The 21,267-nt window shown below is 41.5% G+C and overlaps 1 protein-coding gene across 7 annotated transcripts in view; it reads right to left on the bottom strand.

The window, feature by feature from the left end:
• hoxb3a (homeobox B3a) overlaps positions 1–21,267 on the bottom strand; it is a 77,537-nt gene that overhangs the window by 7,651 nt on the left and 48,619 nt on the right. For 5 of the 7 annotated variants that reach the window (XM_019858611.1, XM_019858609.1, XM_019858615.1 and 2 more), the window contains exon 4: positions 6,024–6,093. The gene's annotated coding sequence lies outside the window, so the exon portion shown is untranslated. Of the gene's footprint in view, positions 1–2,169; positions 2,614–6,023; positions 6,094–11,819; positions 12,772–21,267 lie in introns of those variants that run through there. The other 2 variants (XM_019858613.1, XM_019858614.1) reach the window with 2 other exon arrangements.

Raw genomic sequence — 21,267 nt, 5'->3', positions numbered from 1 at the left:
CACACACACACACACACACACACACACACACACACACACACACACACACGCACACACACACACACACACACGCACACACGTCAAAGAAAGACATCCACACACGTACTGTATGTAGGCTGCGACTAAAAGTTCAAAACAGGGTGGCAGTAATGAATGCGCAAGGAGGAAAATGGAGTACAGTGTTTGTGAAATAATATTGTAATAACATTAGCAAGTACATGAAAACTAATAATTGCATAATTAGCTGTTACATTCAAATAAACAATCCCTGTGTTTTTTATCACCTAATATGAGACAAATTATTTGCTATAGACGCATTTCCTTGCACTGTTTCAGTGTTTGCAAATACAGTTGTGCGTGCGTGCGTGCGCATGTGTATGTGTTTTAAGTAAGGTATATCCCAGCATCTCTGTTGTCAGTCATAATGACCGAGACATTTTTTTGAAACATCTGAGGGAAATTGGTCACTCTGTAGGCTGTGTTTTAAGGTGACTAATGCAGGTAGCCATTTCTGTCAGTGTAGTATTAGATTTGAGGCTTGACTCTTGGCTGGTTGTTGCTAATTTAAAGGCTGTCATTGTCACACTTAAACAAAACTGAAAGTAAATGTGGTCATGCATTCATTGATAGATAGATAGATAGATAGATAGATAGATAGATAGATAGATAGATAGATAGATAACATGTGAGAACACCTGGCATTTGTTCCGCCCCTGGACCTTAACATTTTAACGGACGGAAGTATTTTAAGGATGCTCGTCTTTCTTCTCACGGAATAATAGAGAAACCGCATGTATTATGCTTCAAATGCGAGTCATGTTTCATAACAATGGCTCTGTTGCTAATAGCCATTCGTTTTGGCACGTGACACATTTTCTGTCCAAAAAAAAACGTACAGTAAATAATTCGGATTTAAATAAATTGCCTATATTTAAACTAAGAAACAAAGAGGGAAGTAATCTTTATCTACCTAGAATACAAAATTATGTGGAACATAATCAAACTAAATTAAGGAATGCGTTTTCCCACATGTTTAAACCTCACACATGTTTTGAAATTATCATTATTTTTATGTTTTTTATTTCTCGGAGATGACACAGTCCAGCTCCACTCCAGCTCTCAGCACGTCACACATGTCAGCCATTTATCTTCCGCTAGACAAGCTGGAATCCTAATTACTTACTCTGAGGAATAGTCGCAAGCAAACTAGAGGAGAAAAAAGAAGAGAGCGAGACCATGGCAGTGAGGGTAGGAGGATTAGGTTATTGAATCATAGCTGTTTCGCGATTAAAACAGGCCACGTAATGTCTGCCCCCGTGGCTTGTAAGGGCTACAGCTTCTTACAATAAACAACTTTCTTCGACGTCTCCTCCGAATAATGCACTCCAAGTGAGACAGGCACCCCAACAAAAACAAGAGAGAGAGAAACGGAGGGAGAGGTCGGCCCTTGGTTTCCAGTGACTGCTTCATCCTGTGATATAAAATTACAAATGGCGCCTGCCGTGACGCATCGTGCCAGCTGGGAGACAGGAATCCGATATATATATATTTTTAACAATAGGAAATGCGTATAAAATATTACAAAAACGGGGGTAACTCTATTTCGTACGTAAACAACACGCCGATCGGTGTTGTGGTCATGTGGTGTATGCTATTGACGTGCCGTAAATCACAGTTAAAAGAAACACATTTTGGGGGGAACACCCAAGCAAGCACAAATAAATACATAAATAAATAAATTGATGGATAAATAAATCACGAGGAACCTTGAAAAAAAGAAGAGACGTTATATGAATCGAAAGTGTCAGCTTTTGTTTATTTCTTTAACATAAATAAACAAAGCAATAAATAAATAGATAAATAAATAACGTCGCATGAAGTCAGGGAATGGATGATAAATAGGAAAAAGAGAACGAAAGGGCATGCCGAATAAGGTGGAGGGGAGGGGGTCGGAGGTGAGGGGGAGGGTGCTCTATTAGACAGTTTAAAGCATAGTGAACTTTAAAGCATAGTGAACTCTTGTTGAACCAGCATTGGAAGTCACGCGAGTCATAAATAACGAGCCAGCCCCAAAACTGCACGATGCGTAAACACATGATATTTCTTCTGTTCTGTTGTTCAAGCTCGTGCATTAGCGCCTGGCCTGCCCGCTGGTGGGGGCATGCTTACCTTTATTAGCACCGGCGGTCCCGGTACAATCTCGACAGGACCCAGCAAGATCGCATCGCAGGTGAGTCGTCACTGAGACATCTCATTAATCATTTAAAAATAATGAAATGAAGGAAGAATCCTGGCGTTTCCCGGTCCTCCTGTATTTTCTGCGCAGGCTGCCGCTATGTTTTCTCGCCTAGCGGGCGTCTGTTTGCAGCCGCCACCACCGCCGCCACAGCACCACCACCACCTCCTGGCGCCAGCGGCCGCGGACGGCGGCAAGGCGGACGCCGTGTGACATGAACGGGTAGCGGATGAGAGAGGTGGACAAATTCAAGACTTCCGTGATGGAAGGGGGTCGGTATACAGGTGGAATATGCGGACGGGGTCTGATAGCCTCCCGACAGGCTATAGCTAGCTCACAAGCTGAACGATCTTACCGGGAGCTCGCCTGCTGCCTCCCCTCCACTCCACTACCAGCCTGCCTGCCTGCCTGCTTGCACCGCTGCTGGTTGATAACAATGGCTTCAAATGTCTTTCTTTTTCAGTATGTATCGCGCATCGGACCTCCCAACACAGATAGTCCCAGAGCAACACAAATTAGGAGACCGTTAATGATTCATCTATCATGATTTTTCGTCGTCGTCTGGCTTTCTTTCTTCTGTATCCTCCATATCTCACTACACGAAGATCTTGGATCTGTGCTCCAGATTGACGCTTACAGAAAAAGGCTAGGATCGCGCTATAGTGGTTATTTACCCCATTAAGTTATCAATATATTTTTGTTGACCCTCGGTTAGGAGCGCGTATTTCTGAGATCAATCTATGAATATGCATGGTATATCTCCAAGTCCCCACCGTATAGATCAACTTCGCTCAAACAAAATGTGAATTCATACCCTCGCAAAATATCATGTCATTTCATCTGGTTACAAGAACGACGACAGATTTCGCATCCCGTGACAATACCACGTGGACACGCAACTTTAAGGCTCGAATGAATAAACATTCAGCGGTAATAATTACTTCTCTGAATATTAATTTAAAAAATATTGCTTGCGGGTAAAGATTGTTTGCACAACGCCTTTTTTAAACTGGTCTGTGAATGCAACAAAGGCATTTGTTGGGGAAACAAAGAATTAGGAACGCGTTCATCTTTTTAAAATCTACGCAGTTAGTCATGCTATAGAATAACGCCATCTAATTAAATACGTTTAAGACACGCATGAGCTGTCGTCCAACTGCCATATTATCGCATTTCAACCGTCATTTGAATTGATGTATTATCTGAATTTCTTTTTACTTTTTTTCTAGCAAATAGTCAAAATAACGAATCAATGGCATACTTACGCCATATGACGCAACATCTACATACGCTGAGAAAATGACATTTACACACTACACTTGTGTTGCTGAGCATCCATATCCATTTATTGTACACAAATGGTTGCTATAAGGGCTAGCGCATCCTTGCAGGGGAAATCGAGTCAAAAAACCTTGACGTTTTACGTGGCCCCAATCCAAACACGGTATTGTGATTATTAATGTGCTATGGAATATGAATTAAGCGGCAAAATCCACCTGTTTTAGTTATCTAAGGGGGCGGCCATTTTGACACTTGCTTTTGACTGAAAATGACATCACAGTTCACGGCATCAGAAGTAACAACCAATCATGGCTCAGTAAAAGCCACGTCACCAAACTCAGAAAGGGGGTGTCGTCTTCATTCCACAAACGCAATATTAAGTTTAATCGGGATGTGGCGTTTAAGACTAGCTGGGGTGCATAGAACGTAGTTTAAAAAATGACTTGACTTCTCCTTAAATCGGGATAATGACAGTCCGTTTTGATTGACATTGAATGTGACTTTTTGGTTGTTGTATGCACACGTACAGGCAAAGTTACTAATAAATTAATCGTATGTTGTATGCCACTGGAAACTACTGCAAATCCGAATTTTGAGATACAGTGTGTGTATTGAATCACAAATGGCCTTAATGTTGTGTGGTATTATCTATGTTTTGGTTTGAGCAATCACGTGACATTGGAATGTAGCTGTGGTTATTGTGAAGTTGTTTGTGGTGATTTATTTGCTCGTGTTTGGTGACTTGGAAGCAATAAAAAAAGCACTCGAGGGTTTACAGGAACACTCTTCCTCTCGCACTTTTGGAGAGTGTGCACTTCATTCATTTTCATTTCTAATATTCAATGTTTATAATCCGTTTGTCCATCCGTCCACCCGTCCCATCGTTCGTCCATCCACCTCTTTATCCATCTATCCATTTTCTATAATGCTGAATATGTTCAGGATCGTGTGGAGATGGAACCGATCCCAATTGACATTGGAAGAAAAGACTACACCCGGGATTGGTCGCCAGTACACACACGGCACATATATAGAGGCAAACAAACGTTTACACTCACATTCAGGCCATCAGTGAGTGGGCACAATATCCTCTTCTACAGTACAATTAGTAAAAGTGTGGACAAAGTTTTGAATCAAATTTCAAAGATAACAGCGCCAAAACGAATGAGTTCAAAAATAAGGACAACCACACCTTGCTACAGAATATAGCAGTTAGCATTCGCTGCTAAGAGAATCTCACAGTCTGCTCAGCCTCAGACTCCACTACGTGGTTTCTTTTCAATTCCCCTCTCTCTCTCTCTCTCTCTCTCTCTCTCTGTCTTTCTCTCCCCCTCTCTCTCGCGCTCTCTATCGCTCCCTCTCGCTCTCTTTTTTATCATGCAGGGCGTTTGGACTAACGTAAGATTTATGAGATCTCTCGCTTGCGCGTGCGTGTGTAAATGTAGAGCGAGTTAAAAGCAGATCACATTCGTTGTTGGCTGTTAAAAAGTGAGGATGAGCTCCGTGTAGGTGAAAAAAGGTGGGAGCCGAAAATGTGCAAGTCTGCAACGTTTTTATTCAACGCAGTCTTTTGTGTCAGGGATCTGCTAAGACCACGTTACTCATTAACCAAACGTATAATCAGCGTTTTTTTTTTCTACAACGCGCAACAGCGTGGGGGAGAGACGTGCACCCCGAGGGGATTTACTTGCGCGCCATTGTGAAGTCGCACCACTGATTGCGAAGAATGGCGCTTGATTTTTGTATTTTTCTTGGATAATGCAATGTTAGAGAGGCGGATCCAACATTTCAGATTGCCTAAGGATTGTTTTTTTTTCTCTCAAGACCTCACACAAGGAGATGCATCGAGATGTGATTTTAAAAACTTTTGAATGTACATCGATTGAAAGGGCTATAAATGCCAAAATACCCCGTTCAAATTTGGCTTGCTATAGCACAATAATAGTTTATTGAGTTCCTATTTGAGTGAAGTTATGATCCCAGTGCTGAAACGTCATTTTTCATGTCGGTTACTGCTGGAATACAATTCATGCTTTTACAGTGGTTACAAGGGTCTGTTTTATTAGTCAACTGATGTACACACGAGCTCGCTTGTTTCCTGTTGTATTTATGTCACGCTTATGTATCCGCACAAGCCATTATAAAATTTAACCTCTTTGAATGTACGAATGCAAACATTGAATCTGGATATCTTTATGTACTGTATTATATTACTTATTTCATAGTTTCTATATTTACATAAATCATATCTTGCAATTGGGAGCTATTAATGTCTGAAGTCGCTTTAACATATATATATATATATATATATATATATATATGAATAAATTAAAAAAGACATATTTACATTTGATTTTTTTTTTTTTTTTCCATTTTCAACATCCAGTCATCCCGCAAATCGAAATCTCTCTCCGAATCACTTATGGCTCACATACACGCACACATTTATAGTCCCAAGTGATGAACTTTGAGAAAAAAAAAGATAAAAATACAGCGTGAAACTCACCGAGAGAGTTTCTTCTATGTCCTGGTGTGTCGATGGAAAAGGGCAGCCTCCACAAATCTCCTAAGATCTCCTGGTGTTGGAGGCAGAGAATGGCGAAATAGAGGAAGGGGGGAAAAATATGGCATCATAAGGTCTTGCAAATCCAATAGAGAACAAAAACCTTGCGTACTCTAATGGACAGATATCCTGACCTTAAACGATTGCCCACTGTCATATCCCGGAACGAAGCAACATGAGCACATATTGCTGCACTCAGTACTGAAGTGGACTTTATTGATTGTGAACGTTGTATTAATTACATGAAACAAATGACGCATGTTTAAAAATGTCTCCTCGAAAATGCATGTTATATATATATATATATTTCAATTCGTTTTGTCAAAACATTCTATATTGGAAAAATAAATAAATAAAAATAAAATAATAACAACAGTGATTTAGAATTATTTCTCAATCCCAGTCAGCCTTTCTAACCAACAGCCGTCTTTGATGTGGAGATATCAGCTTCGGGCAGGGTGGTCCAGCTGCTTCCAAGCAGATACGCATCCACAGAGGCCATAAATAACGTCACCATTCTTGGGGCTCGAGGCATAAACGAGCGGGCAAATTTACGTTCTCCTCGTTTTTGTAACGCCTCGTGGTGGTCCAACTCGGTGAAAATCGATCATTTTGGTGTTAATTTTGTACGAATGTTTATTATTTGTACAGGATTGTCTACGCTGTGATTTTGCATTGCAAATGTAAGTGATGGGATAAAATGACGGTTCCGATCCGCCTGGAATTTGGCTGCTGACATTGTTTCCAAAAGTGATAAATCAAAAGCGAGGCTTTTCCTACCTTCATGGTACCAGCACCACTCTATAACCACTTCTGCAAGTCCCTACCTCCACCTAAAAGTTATTTATTGTTTCCGCCCGTGCACTCACGCACAGCTCTGGCTGTCGTCCATCTCCATCGCATCATCAGCCGAGCTTTCCTCACAGTGTGTCCCCACACTTAGCCCTTCTGGTACGACACAGACTTGGAGACACGAAGCGAGCCGCATGTGCGAGTGGAGAAGTCAAAAGTTGTCCAGAGAATGATGGAGACCCGACTACCTTAGCTAGCCAGCATGTAGGCCGAGACAAAGGATATAAGGAGGCCGCCTCCGCAATCACGGAATAGCTGATGAGCCAACATTTAAGCAGAATAGGGCACCAAGGCTTTTGTATGCCTGTTCAAAAAAACACATTTGAATAGATGTTATTCGTAAAGTAACTGTTTAGCAACTTTTATAGCTAATCTGGCGTCATTTTATTTTTCCAGCAAGCTTTTCCTATGTACGTTCTATCTAAAACCGATCCGGTATGTTGTGTAATCACATTTTTCCCGTAGCACGAAATATTGAACGATTGAAGGAGTTGTTGTTTTATCGAATAGCTTGACTGGATTTAATTATTTCCCGAAAAAGGGATACTTCCCCTATGTACGCCATTTGCGGTATTTGTTAAAAGTTAATTTTTTGCGTATAATTAATTCGATAATCTCATTCTTTTTTTTATGGACATTAAATAACTTTAAAAGCGATTTAAAAATAACTACCCGCCATGTTCATTAAACACGTCACTAGATAACTATCGCAGGACGTATCGGGTTGCACAATGATATACACACGCAGCATGTAACGTCAACCCTGAAAGAATGAAGCCGTATATCTGGTCGACCACTTGGAAATGCTTGCCATGCTTTATGGCTTTTTTGTGCGTGCGTGTCCTCTTCGTTGCCCAATTTGTGTCGATTGTCCAGCAGTTAGTTTGCATACGTGCATGCGTTAGTTGGACCCATCCTAAACTACTCGTATGTTGAAAATGTTTTCGTAAAAGGGAAATATATCATTATATTGGTGTATTTTTCAGCTCTGATGTGTTTCTCCAACCTAAACGAATTAATTACTAGCATTAATAGTAAATAAAAAAAGCCTTCCTTTAATTTCCTATATTTTTTATTACATTTGAAAAAGACGTAATGATCCACCTTGACATAATTATATTGGGCTACCGATAACTATTTATTAAGCGACCACAAGTTAAGTCAGTGTATACACTTCCTCCTCCAAAGCAACATTTCTCATCAAGTCCATTTGAAAATTTTGTTCAAGTTTAATGAGGTTGAACAGTCATGCAGCATCACTCTGACTAGACACACTGACACACTAAATGGGAAGCGACGACAAGCCTCGCATTGTGATACATTTCTATCTCCTTCCTTCTTCCTCCTGCAGGCAGATGACACAAAAGCGCAAATTTCAACACTGCTTTCACATCACTCCTTCTGTCAGTTTGCTCCACTACATTTTTGGTTGTAACTCAAAGCTGTATAGTTTGTTGCTCTTGCATTAGTATGCTATTCCAATCTTTCCATTACTTGATACCTGCTGTTTGTGATTAATAGAGACACATCATTCTGATAAATTTCTATCTCGAAATATATACACATTTTGTGAAATTATGCTGTTACAAAATCTAATGTGGGATGTAGCTATGAGACTACTGATCAGGAAACTTGTGTCATAACAAATGCAAATTGTATGGCAACACATGACAGGCAACTTGAAAAATCAGCACGTGAATTGAAGCGTGTTTGAGAAAATGTCATCTTTCAGACTCGACTTCACCGAGATAAATTTCACGTCACACAACAATGGCAGTGCCCATTGTGGATGCAAACACGCATTAAAAGATTATGTTTAGCCTACTATAATTTTGGGTTATTGGTACGTAATCCAAGGGAACTTGTGAAGTTCAATTGTTAAAGCCAAACAGACTAAATGGCATAATTTGGTCAAACCTCAAAGTGAATGAAGGGACCAACAAAAAAAAAACTTTTGCTTTCAGCAGATACATGCTCAGCATCTTCAAACACATAATATACCCCACTAATGCTAAACACGTTTGTCACAGTCTTGAGCAATGTTTTTACTCAGAAGTTCCATGTTACGTATTTACTCCTTCCTAGTCGTCTAGAATATGGCATTCGCACATGTTTAGCAAAAAACTAAGGCTATTTTTGTGACAGGCGCAAATCTAGCACGGTGCAGTGTAAATCTGCCCTGAGGCATGTCAGACCAAGTGTTGGCCATTTAGCATACTTGCACAAAACAGCTCAATTAAAGGTATACTTAATTTACTTAGCCATTTTCAGAAGTAAAAAGTTATTATTTTGTCTATAATGAAAGTGATAACCCCATTATTTTTCATGTACATTTAACACCTTTAAAATGCGTTTTGCCACTTGCTGTCAACTGATAATGACATCACACGTGCTCAGGGTTCCGGTAAGAAGCAATCACGGTTCATGTGATGTTAGCAAGATGAGTTTTTTTTCTTTTCTTTTTTTTTTGTGGGCCTGACAATAGCTGGCCTCATTCCCCACCAATCAAAGGGGCTCCTCACATTCTCTTTACATGTGGCACACTCTCAACTTGCACACAGAGTGCGGAAAAGGATGCTACAATATGTGCGTGGCAAGCGCATTGTCAGCGCTCTTAGCCGGTGTCACTGCAGACAACGTAAGCAGGTACCGAATAATAATAATGTGTTCAGTGAATTGATTTGACATTGATTTGTCAGTTTTGATACCTGCTTGTTCATGAATGAAATACGCCTGACAACCACATGTCCATGGACCTTAGAATCTGTCTGCCTGTGCCCCAATCAAATTCACCAAAACCTCGTTAAACTACCTTTGCCATTATTGAGACTCGGTCCAATGTAGGCGTATCTCGTCGACTTAATTTTTGAAGACATATCTTTGCACCCAGCATGGCGCACAGTTTTCTGCCAAATTGGCAAAGCGCCACAGCAAGCCAACATTTACACATACACCGTCTATGGAAATAGAGCCCCATGTGTCACCAACTACATTTTTGCATATTGAATCATTTCAACTCATTTTAGATGAAGTAAAACAACTCCTCAACTCAGATGGTGACCCAAGTTGCATTTTCCACTCCAAGGATGTTTCTATTGCACCTTAGAATGAGCAATCTGTTTACCACCATGAATTTCAAACTACTTTTGCTGTAGGCAAGCGCACAACTCGCCAACAATCCCGGGTCGGATATTCAACCCATCAGCACCTTCCATTGACGAAGAGTTAATCTTTATCTGAGGTGCTAATCTTTAACCTCAAACTCAAAGCAAGCCTTGACATCGGGGGGGGGAGATGAAAGAGATGGAGAAAGATAGAAAGAGAATGAGTGTTTTGGGGGTTTTAGGAGGAGTTAGGGTGGGGGTTAAACATGGTCTTGCAGAACATGTGAAGTTTCCGATTCACCGATCATGTGAAGAATGCAGCAGCAGAGCATATATAATAGTTACCGACATTAAGTTTGCAATGAGCCAATCTGCTCGTATGAACAGGATATTCAATTAAAAGGAATGCTGTGTAATTTCTAATAGTAATAAAAACAATAATTTGATCAAAACATTTTTGTGAGTTTATTGCACTTTATGGTTGGTTGTGCCTATAACTGGCTCGGCGAGGACTATATGTGTGATCAGCCAAAGGGGTTAATGCGCTAGCACAGAAACAGCATTCTGTTAAGTGCATCTGGTTTCCCATCCTGAACACTGTAGCCTCACTCAAGTAAATCATCAAGCTGGCGGTTTGGAGTGTTGCGGCTGCTGTCTTCTGAAGAAACATCACATCGAGTGAAGACTAAACTAAAAGCTAAGATTGTCCATAAGTCTCGATACAACATGTTTGAAACTACAGTAGCGCTATGAATTTCTCACTTAATTATATTACCATTAACATGATATGACTGATAGATTGATGTATCGGTCATATAATTCACATTACAATACACAATACATATTCATAACTGCAATGTATTTCCACCAGCGTTTTCCTAAAATTGAAACAACAAAATTGTAATGTGATCAAGTCATGAGGCCCGCTGGCAGATGGGCCAGCGATATCGTCACAGTAAAAGCGGGAGAAAACTGCTACAAGGTCTCTGTGAGGTCAATGGTGCCTGTCCTATTTCACACACCGCCGCATTATTTTGAATAGTTTACCTTCCAAATGTATGACGCCCATATATTGCAACTGATCAAGATGTTTCGACCGAAGTGTCCAAAACCAACAAGAACTATAAAGCTATAAACTGCAATTGTTATGCCACGCATAAGAGCCCCTAAAATCTTGCAACGGTCGAACTTGTGACCCCTTCACACTTGGAAGCACATTGCTGAAATTTGAGGATGGACAGAGGGGGGAGACAAACGGAAGACAAGAGTGTGGTGCAAGTTAAGAGTAAACAATCTTTTCACACCATCATAAATCATTGTGCGGTGAGAAATCTTTTTTTGTTCCCCTTACACCTGGCTGCCAGGTCCCATTTAATGCATCACACACATTCTCTTTCTTCCTCCTCTCCCCTGGTCTTTCTCTCTCGCTCTCTTTCTCCTTCCTCTTTTTATGGGGTTGGGGGTGGGGGGGTAGAGAGAGAGAGAGAGAGAGAGAGAGAGAGAGAGAGAGAGAGAGAGAGAGAGAGAGAGAGAGAATAGCGAGGCTGCTGACTGTTTGTTACCGATCGTGGGGCATCTGTCTTCATCGAGGGAATCAAGTTTTTGTCCACTAGTGGCGCTTACACGTGGGGACGACGCGTGGACGTCTCGGTGAGCTCCAGAGGAACACTGTCACGCAGCACATTTGGTGACAGCGCGCGTGGGATCGGCATGCTTCGGAAATCCACACCGGCAGTGTAATGACCGAGCATGCAAAACGCACACGCGTGTGAGCACAACTTACCTGGATTTGCTTTCCGTGAGGTGATGGTTCCCTCGGATCAAGTCTACTCTGAGGACAATTTGAAAGAAAAGAGAGCACGGTGTTCTCTTTGGGGAAAGCGTGGATGGATTTTCAGTGCGTATTTCAATGCTCACGCTGCTGGCTGGCATGGCTATTATTCCCAATCGTTCAAAGGCAGATGTGGTCTGCTAAGTCTGGGCCCCTTTTTCTGCTCCCCGAAAAAAAAAAAAAAAAAGGCGCGCAGGCGCTCTCTCTGCGTTCTCTTCCTGCACTGCGTTGCGGGGAGATTACATCGCTTCTTATTCCCAAAGCATTTGTGCACCAACGAGACAAAATGTGATTAAGACTGGGTCTGCTAAAATAAAACGACTACCCCTACTCGTTATATATTCTGTAAGATTTTTTTCTGACAATATCATCCACTTCTTGGCTATTGCACATAGGCTACGGTTCAGCAAATTGCTACTAACCTGCTTCTCTTCCTTCACATTTCCTGCGGTGTTTTGGACCCTTCGGTTCCGACTTTGCCTATGTGCGAGATGTAGCGAATTGACTGAGTGAACTGTTCCTGAACCAAGGAGCTGACTGAGAGCCACGAGATGCCTAAGCAGTCGGGGTGAAAGGAGGGGGATTCTGGTTCTTGTCCCTATCCAATAGGGCAGTCTGGTTGAGGTGGGCTATGGGGGTCAGTGAGGTTCGTTTTGACCTGCCTGTCTGTCCTGCCTGCACGCGGCCCAGATGTTGGATATTACATGGCGTCAAACTGAGAGCAATCAACAGTGGAACAAGGTGGTGGCGAGAGGGGGGGGGGCATAGCTGTGCACCTTGAAGAAATTATTGCCGTGCTCCTCCAGCGTGCACTTAAAATAGCACTTTCAGAGTAAAGATGCAATGCAGTTAAATACGAAATTTTAGAAAAATAGGGAGAGAGAGGAAGAGTTTACGACCAGGACTAGGAAAAAAAATAAGAAGGGGGTGGGGTTAAAAGAATGACCAAAATGCTCTTATGCTAGTCGTGAACTCTCATATTTAGCGACTGACCAAATACAATTTTAAAAAGTATTTAAGTTGAAAGGATATAGCTGCATGCTAAGGAATAGGATCAAATCGGCTTCTAAAACGCAAAGGGTAAAAGAGGAAAGGAAACATGCGCTTGATATTGTCAGTGTATCTGTCTTTATACGTTTTGTGTGTTATCTTCCCACGCGTATAGACTCGCCCCCGCCGCCACAGGGAAAAAAAAAACCCAGACACAACGAGAGCCCAACAAAGATAATAATAATAATAATAATTACAATAATAATCGAGCAAGATGCAGACTTATATATTTTTAAAAAGAAAAAAAATAGACTGGTTAATTCGGATTTTAACAAATGTCAACTTTTTACTAAGTGTACTTCGAACTCTTGAATCACTTGCCAAGCGCGATTTACGGAGTCTTGTTTTCTCTTGATTTATGTTTGACTGGTTCGAAGTCTGATGATATTTTATCCTTCCCGTTTGTTTTGGTCTGTACTTTCTGTACTTCGATCGAATTATCTGTTTTATATTAATTTCACCAAGCAAATGTTTCTGTATTTGAGTCTTAAAAACATTAGCTATATATATATATATATATATATATATATATATAGTGCTTTCTAATTATTTCTAATTAATTTCTAATTATTTACGCATCACATGTCTTCCGTGGAATAATCAAACTACGATGCACCTTCGCCCTGACGCGTTTTTTAGTTTAACTTCAGTCGCCGTCATGTGTTTATCACAATTATACCAACTCCCGAACTTGTGATTTGTGGATGCAAGGAGTTGTGAATGGTGATAGACCTTGCGAGGGATTTGATAACCCCTTAGCCGTTTGGTGGATGAAGTTTCTTCAAATATTTGAACTATTTTACGCGGAGTTGGCACTATCTATCCAGACCAAACACACTTTAAAAGCAGTCACACATAGTGATTAGATAAGACGAGTGAGCTGCCGCGCCGCGGACTCTGGTGTGTGCTTCTAAGTGGAATATGGCATGCACTTGAGTCTAAAATATAAACAAATGAAAAATGCACTGGTATATTTCATATAGCCTATAATTGTATTCATCAACATCACTCGTGTAGCAAACAAGTAAGCTATTGAATGATAACATGTAAACGGAATGCTCTCTTCGCAAATGACGTGAGATGTATTTTACACGGTGGCAGACAGAAGGACTACAAATTTCAAAAGCCGTGTCTCATGCTCCCATCAATATGTGACGGGAAATTGTGGATCGACTCTAATTCGGTTACAACGAGGTTTAGACTAATGGGATGGGAGGGGCGGGCATAGATAGCGAGGAATCCTCTCAAAATGCTAAAAGCAATCCCAGCCGCATGATTATTGTGTTGTATTTTATTTGCTCTGTCTGATGTGTTTAATGACGAATACGAAATTACGATCGCTGTAAACTCCCAATAATAAAACAACTTGATACTACCCGTTTTGTGCGATTGTTTCTGATTCTCTGCAGTGGAGACGATGCAAAAATACAATCATTTTGCTATGCAATTGAATAAATCCACACATAAACGTGAACTGCTCTTTTTCTTCGCGCATTTGAGTATAGTTTGATTGACGGTGGGGGAGGGGGTTGAGCAAAAGCAGAGACACGGAGTATCGACACGAATAATGGACAACAGCCTCATCCCCCGTGTAGCCTCGTTTCAAATTTGGGAGTAAACATTCATTTCGCCACAAAAAAGCACGAGATTGTTGTTTTCGGTCCGTTTTTTAACACACGAACACAACATTACACATGCAGGTCTCGGTCATGCACAGAATGTATTTTCTGTATCTTCATTCATTAAAACTCGCGTCCAGTTGGCCGTTAGAAGACTTTGTACATCTTTAAGAGTAACTTAATTGGACTGGCTCAGGACTCCCATAGCTGTGATGAAGTATATGGCAGCCCAGGCTTCCACCGTGCGTCAAATTTAACCTAATTTTCACTTAATTGCTCACCACAGAAATTCAACACCGAGCTCCGGCTCCCAAGAAAAAGAAAAAAAAAGCCCTTTGATCTAATCAAGTGCAGATTTTCAAAAGGCACGGCGCGTGTGGAGAGACATGGGACAAAATGAAGGCATACAAGCAGGATCGAGGGGGGCTGGGGGGGGGGAATTGGAGATCCGAGAGAGGAGCCAATCTCCGCTGCTCTCCAGTGTATCATCGCTCCATCGGCCGTCATTTCCTCCACAGCATCCCTTCACGATTTATCGCGTGCAACGCCATAAACAACAGCACACCCCTAACAAACATACAATGGCAGGCGCGGCCGCACGCTGACACCCAGCTTCACTATAAATCAAGAGAAGTAGCTGGCTGCTGGCTGACAGGGAGAAACAGCAGAGGGAGAGAGAGAGAGATAGAGAGAGAGAGAGAAAGAGAGAGAGAGAGAGAGAGGATGTGAGGGTAAAGGCAGAGAGGGAGGGATGGACAGAGAGAGGAATGCAGAGGCATACAGGAAGTGATGGGAGGAAGATGGAGAAGAATATAAAAGTGCTTCTGAAGATATAAACAGCCATCGGCTCACATTGATTTCAGACTGTACGGAATGGCTTATGATGATGATGGTGGTGATGATGATGATGGTTGAGGGGAGGATGCTGTGTAAACAACACGATAACAACATGCACGATGAGGAACAATATCACTATTGGGTTTTTTTTTTGGGGGGGGGGGATATTTACCAAGGTGTTTAAAAAAAGCCTACGAGCCAGTGAGATGGATGCAGGCGAGGGTAGTGCAGCGTCGAAGGAGCGTGCTTTCTTCGCCCCCCCACCCAACGCAGGTCCTCTGTCTTCCGCAATACTCACGTTGTGTCCACAACGACCCGCAAGACGCACACCCGTCCAAATTTGTTATATTGCAGCCTATGGAATAGCCTGAAAGCAAACGGCGTTACGATTGCACCTCCCTCAAAAGTTCTCTCTCTCTCTCTCTCTCTCTCTCTCTCCCCCTCTCTGCTGTGGGGGGTGGGTGGCTTGGGTTCCCCCCCCCCCTTTTTGTTTGAAAGGATAGTTTAATTTTCCACGACACTAACACGCAGCAGGCGAGGCACCTTTTCTTGGCGTTATATTTCTGACAGATAAATATAGATTCTGCAACCTCGGCAAATGTGACACAGATAGGGGAGCCACAGTGTGTGCGCCTGTTCGCGTGGCATTGCTTGTGAATGCTCCTTGAGATAAAAATGGAAAATCCAAACGATAATGGAGCGCCTGTGATCACGTTTCAGTAGGAGGTTAAGAAACGGGGAATTAAAAATTTTACTTAAAAAAATGACCGCGTCGCTTTGTTCTTTATTAGACTTCAGTATCATTCCACGGTCTGTTTTATGATAGAGAGGAAGAGGAAGTCCTTCAATCGCACTCGCTTTTATTTAAAAAATATCCGTTTGAATGTGAAATAATTGTTATTGTGACGTTGCTATTGTTCATCTTTGTCTTTTTTAAAAATTCTGGTGCATTGTGACAAAACACTTCAGTGTCACGAACACTACATCATGCTAAATTGTTAAATATTTACAACTATGTGCCGCATACATGTTTTTTTTTCGTTTGAAGACCTCTCTCCTCTCTGACTAAAATTAAAAATGCATCCTGCATTTTCAAGTAATTGACTAACCGTCACTATTGAAAAACATTTCAACCATTTAGAGGCAGCGGACTGCAAGTATTATTTAAGACTAAAATAGCATTCCAATTCATATTTAAAAAAAATAGTGAGCAATACTTGGGTGTTGAACAATAAGAAGATATTCGGAGAATGGCAAATAAACATCAGGGAGACAAAAAAACTCCCGCCGCTTGGCCGTGCGGGGCCGCAACAAAAGAATCTAATTGGTTTTGCCCTTGTGCGTCTTGATGGTTTGAGAGTTTTAATGCATGCAACATTGGAGCATGGGAGAAAAGCTAATTTTGAAACTTCTTCAAGGTCAAACAAGAGCGCACAGTTTCTACGGGAAACATAAGAGCCAACCAAGTCAAACAATAAATGTGAACATTTTCGTTCGAACACGTTTATATTCCAGAATGGGGGGAAATTGCGCCAAAAAAAAACCCCAAACATATTCTGATAATAAGAATGAATGTTTATATAAATCCGTTTAATTAAAGGCTCACAAAGAGCAATATGGCACTTTTCTGTTCTGCCCACAAGAAGATTGAAATCAAGCATTTGCAGTGATGATGATGGCGTCTGTAATGATGGCCATAAATTATAGCACTATGGAGAGTGAACAACAGCTAAGATAAGCATGCGGCAGAGGAACCTGGGCGGCCTGACAACGTTTATACGAATTAGCGTTGCAAATGTGCCACATAGCCACACGGAGAACCGAAGCAACACAGCATCAATCCCCCCGCAAAAAAAAAAAAAAAATCTAATAAAACCAAATCACGTTGCTTGTCTTAAAGAATCAAGTACTGAAGTGAAAAGTAATAGTGTGGCCTTGTTTTTCTATACGTTCATTTTACACAATTAGCTCGCTGTTAAGTTTGAATTCAAGATAACAAAAATATTGTCCGCAGCTCCGTCAGAATGTCGTTCTTTGATGACAATGACAAAGTTATAATTTTTGGTTTTAATATATGTAATGGTCCTCATGTTAATGATGAACATGACCAAGCGCCAGTGGTACAAGTGCTATTCACAAGGTTTAGAATTATGCGGTCTCGTGGAGGATACGTGATGGATTAGGGCAGGTTGAGTCTTCCTTCTCGTTAACCATTAATCTGTCTTTTAGAGCACATTTGACAAACTAAAAATATTTTTTCGTTACAACGATGAATGAATCAAATCAATTATTGCCTGAGACCCTAATTGGACTTCTGTTGATTATCATTATTATTATTATTATTATTATTATTATTATTATTATTATTATTATTATTGTTCAACAATGAAAACAGCGTTAACAGAGGCAGATTGATTTATCGAGCTCTGACATCTATTTTCTTTTTTTTCCTTTTTTTTTACTGCCGCTCGTAAATCTGTCTCGAGTCACTACAACTGCTTTTTAAAATATATTGCAGAGCGCAAGCCGTGAGGTCTTCCCCTGCGGGCGGGTTTCATGACATGTGCGGGCTAGTGGATGCATGGAGGGGGGTAAAAGCCTCCGAAAATCAGTACAACATGACTGCAAAGGACAGGATGGACAATAGTTGAGTATTGACCATTCGTTCCCGCACAACAGTCTTTGTCAAATGAAGATGTACCAAACCAGAGTACCCCGAAGTGGAGAAACGCAATACTGTAGACATGCAAGGTGGCCGGAGCTGAGATTCACACCGCCAACGTCAGAACTGTGACAGACAATCTAATCTCACGATCACTATGCTCTATTAAGTCCGTTTTTTTCCAGTGGGAAAATCACAAATATTTGTTAAGTTCGTAAATGTGTTCCATGTAGACGACACTCTATAAACCCCCCCAAAACAACCGTGTTAAGATCCTGCTGAAACATTCCACCATCAGCTGTTTGGAACCTTCCAAATATCTCTATGACAGTAGCGGGCATGATAAGAAGAAAGAAGCTTCAGCAGAAACCACAGGTCAGTGAGAGCAAGTCTGCATGCCTCACCCTTGTGATTTCATGCTTTCATGATGTGCTAATCCAACACTCTGGCAACAGTACATAAACAAAAACCTACAAGAAGGATGTGGGGGGCGGGGGAGGGGGTCCAACACAGTGTGTAAGACTGAAATATATTCCTCGTGTTTGTTTGAAGCCCTTTATGGGTGTGAAGCCATCCATCCATCCATCCATTTTCTGAATGGCTTATCCTCACAATGGTCGCGGGGTGCTGGAGCCTATCCCAGCTGTCTTCAGGCAGTAGGCGGGGGACACCCTGAACCGGTTGCCAGCCAATCACAGGCCACACAGAGACGAACAACCATCCACGCTCACATTCACACCTCGGGACAATTTTGAGTGTTCAATCAGCCTGCCGCGCATGTTTTTGGAATGTGGGAGGAAACCGGAGTACCCGGAGAAAACCCACGCATGCACAGGGAGAACATGCAAACTCCACACAGGGAGGCCGAAGCTGGAATTGGCTACATGGATAAAACACATCTCATAAGACACTTTCTTTTGTCTTCAATACAACTTCACAGTAGATTGACAATTAAAACATAATACTGATGTGGAAATTTTACCTTTTATGATAATCTATTGGTCATGCCACGCTCAAATATAAATTGCACTTTCTTTTAAAACTACAAAATTGGCAAAACGGTTTTCCATAACAGATATCTGTTCAAAATAAACACAAATACACAATACTTGATGCGGCACATTAAAACAACCTTTTCACCACTGCATGCTGTACACTTAAAATCGGTCAATATTCTGCAAAAATGCAAAATCACTAATCAATTGCTGTGTCATAATTTGTGCGAAATAATTGATTGGATCGGCGAAATAAAACATGACAGCAAACACAACCTTGTTTACTCCAGGGTTGTTCTGTGCTGCCATGGTGAATGAAGCTTCAGACATCATGTGACTATTGCTAAGTGCATTTGTTTACATAACTACATTGACAGTGTAGTCGGGCACAACACCAAGGACTATCAATGGAGATCAGCGATAAAAATAGCATTTATCCGTCAACATTGCATCCAAATAAATTTACATCTCACTTCGATGGCAAGGACATAATCAGATACATGCACAAGCTGGGCAGGTTGGACAATACGGACTGATTTATCAAACACCAAGGGTGCTTTTTTTTTTTCCAACTATCGCAATGGCAGAAAGGGAGAATGCTCCAGACGGATCGGCACTTTCCATTCATCCATCCAATTTCAACACGGCTGATCCTGTACAGCAGTGGTCCTCAACCCCCGGGCCGTGGCCCGGTACCTGTCCGTGGGTCATTTGGTATCGGGCCGCATAGAAAGAATAAATAATGTACATGACTTCCGTTTTATTCATTTCGGAATCTGACAGATTTTTTGTTTTGAAAAATTACTGGATTCTCTGTTACATCCGTCGACAGTATGTCACTCATGACGTCATGACATCAAGGTGCGCTTCTCGGCCATGTGATAGGTTACCGCTAAAGTGAAACCCAGGAGATAGCAAAATGAGTAAAATAACAAACGTCTTTGGAAAATTTCTTTGGGGAGGGGAAAAGAGCCAGCCAGGAGATAGAAGAGATACATAGGAGCTTACGACTTTCAAGAAAAAGAAGGCTACATTTAATCGACAGTATCAGGAGTCCTACTTAAAATACACATTTATCTCAACGGGAGATTCCCACGCACCGAGCCTATTCTGCATAATAAGCGGCGTGGTGAGTCGTATTTTTCAAGCACTTTGTATTTGCGCCGTATCTTAATTTTAAGGCACGTTTAAATGTTACCATAGTGACCACAGAGCGTTGTGGCCAGATAGGATATTCCTCATGTCATGATTCATGTTTATTATTATGTTTAGAAAATACCACAGGTTTCATGCAGGTCATATCATATTATTTTGTTGTATTTATCCGGGCTTAAAGACCGGTCCCTGAAAATATTGTCTGACATTAAACAGGTCCGTGTGGCAAAAAAGGTTGGAGACCGCTGCTGTACAGGGTCGCGGTGGTGCTGGAGTCTATCCCAGCTGAAGGCGGACTACAACCTGAACTGGTCACCAGTCAATCTCAGAGCACACATAGAGATGAACAACTATTCCCACACGCGTTCCCACCGTCACTGAGTGGGAACCGATACCACGCTTCCCGCATGCAAGTCCGGCGAGTGTACTGCTACACCATCAGTGACTTCTGCAGTACCTATATATCTGCAATTATCTCATGTTTCCCGTCTCACAACCCAGATAAGTCCTTGCGATCATTCAAAAACTTGGAAGGTTACAAATTTGTACAAGACGGATTTGTTATGGCGTTTATTGTGTGGTCAATATGCCATCTAAGATAGCAGCTTCACCCAGGTCTTGCTCTGTTATTAGATATGTTAGCATCTGTTGATTAGACTGCCGCCGTCGCCGCTGCAATCGTTCGTGCCGTAAAAAGTATTGTTTGTGCGACTGTTGTTGGTAAGTTATTAACTGTGTAATATAAATCGTAGCACCACAATGTAAAATTTTGAAACAAATATAATAAATAAAATAGACAATGTCCCCCCGCGTGTGGTAAGAGGCTAGCTTCACGCAGGCTTTGCATTATTGTTATTAGGTATGTTAGCATCTGCTCATTCAGGCGCTGTGTATCAAGTGCCGAAGCCCAATCACGTCTTTCAAAATCATTTAAAAATAAAAAACTACATAAGTAACGTATTTTCACGACTATAAGGCGCCATTAAAAGTCCTAAATTTTCTCCAAAATGGACAGGACGCCTTATAATGCGGTGCGTGTTATGTATGCGCCGAGTTCCAAAGCCTGACTGCGAGCACCTCTT

The sequence above is a fragment of the Hippocampus comes genome, unplaced genomic scaffold (genome assembly GCF_001891065.2).
Source record: "Hippocampus comes isolate QL1 unplaced genomic scaffold, H_comes_QL1_v1.1 scaffold187, whole genome shotgun sequence".
Lineage (NCBI taxonomy): Eukaryota > Metazoa > Chordata > Actinopteri > Syngnathiformes > Syngnathidae > Hippocampus > Hippocampus comes.
This window is presented reverse-complemented; position numbering and strand designations above follow the sequence as displayed.